The sequence below is a fragment of the Cherax quadricarinatus genome, chromosome 2 (assembly GCF_038502225.1).
Source record: "Cherax quadricarinatus isolate ZL_2023a chromosome 2, ASM3850222v1, whole genome shotgun sequence".
Lineage (NCBI taxonomy): Eukaryota > Metazoa > Arthropoda > Malacostraca > Decapoda > Parastacidae > Cherax > Cherax quadricarinatus.
Genome location: NC_091293.1, coordinates 1,880,387 through 1,881,761, shown reverse-complemented (window position 1 = coordinate 1,881,761; position 1,375 = coordinate 1,880,387). Strand labels below are relative to the sequence as shown.

At 40.4% G+C, this 1,375-nt stretch overlaps 1 non-coding gene across 1 annotated transcript in view; it reads left to right on the top strand.

The window, feature by feature from the left end:
- LOC128687364 (uncharacterized) overlaps window positions 1–890 on the top strand; it is a 66,338-nt gene extending 65,448 nt beyond the window's left edge. The window contains exon 3 of the transcript XR_011392242.1: window positions 1–890. This exon is cut by the window's left edge and continues 2,235 nt beyond it. This is a non-coding gene — a transcript (uncharacterized protein).
- The last annotated feature ends 485 nt before the right edge of the window (window positions 891–1,375 follow it).

Below are 1,375 nucleotides of genomic sequence, written 5' to 3'. Positions count from 1 at the left end.
ACATTTTTCATATCGGAGTAATTGAAATCCCTCATCATTGAACTTCATATTGTTTTTTGTGGCGCATTTAAAGATTTGGTTGATGTCTGCCTGGAATCTTGCGGTGTCTTCAATGGAGGACACTGGCATGCAAATTCGGGTGTCATCTGCAAAGGACGACACAGTGATGTGTTTGCAAACAGTACATTGAGATTTTTATATTTACAATAGTGGGTTGCAATACAAAGAGAACCTCTATTATGCCTAGGCATTATGGGCCAACTTAACATTATTGGCTTACATTCTACTTAACACTAAGAATTATATCATAGTTGCACAGTAGGACAGTAATTATTTCATAGTTGTACAGTAGATTATTAATTATAAGTGAATCTAATTTGTAAAAGACAAAGGATATATTCTTTTTTTTTTTTTTTTTCAACAAGTCGGTCGTCTCCCACCGAGGCAGGGTGACCCAAAAAAGAAAGAAAATCCCCAAAAAGAAAATACTTTCATCATCATTCAACACTTTTACCACACTCACACATTATCACTGCTTTTGCAGAGGTGCCCAGAATACAACAGTTTAGAAGCATATACGTATAAAGATACACAACATATCCCTCCAAACTGCCAATATCCCAAACCACTCCTTTAAAGTGCAGGCATTGTACTTCCCATTTCCAGGACTCAAGTCCGACTATATGAAAATAACCGGTTTCCCTGAATCCCTTCACTAAATATTACCCTGCTCACACTCCAACAGATCGTCAGGTCCCAAGTACCATTCGTCTCCATTCACTCCTATCTAACACGCTCATGCACGCTTGCTGGAAGTCCAAGCCCCTCGCCCACAAAACCTCCTTTACCCCCTCTTTCCAACCCTTTCGAGGACGACCCCTACCCCTCTTTCCTTCCCCTATAGATTTACATATATGCTTTCCTTGTCATTCTACTTTGATCCATTCTCTCTAAATGACCAAACCACCTCAACAACCCCTCTTCTGCCCTCTGACTAATGCTTTTATTAACTCCACACCTTCTCCTAATTTCCACACTCCGAATTTTCTGCATAATATTTACACCACACATTGCCCTTAGACAGGACATCTCCACTGCCTCCAACCGTCTCCTTGCTGCTGCATTTACCACCCAAGCTTCACATCCATATAAGAGTGTTGGTACTACTATACTTTCATACATTCCCTTCTTTGCCTCCATAGATAACGTTTTTTGACTCCACATATACCTCAACGCACCACTCGCCTTTTTTCCCTCATCAATTCTATGATTAACCTCATCCTTCATAAATCCATCCGCCGACACGTCAACTCCCAAGTATCTGAAAACATTCACTTCTTCCATACTCCTCCTCCCCAATTTGATATCCAATTTT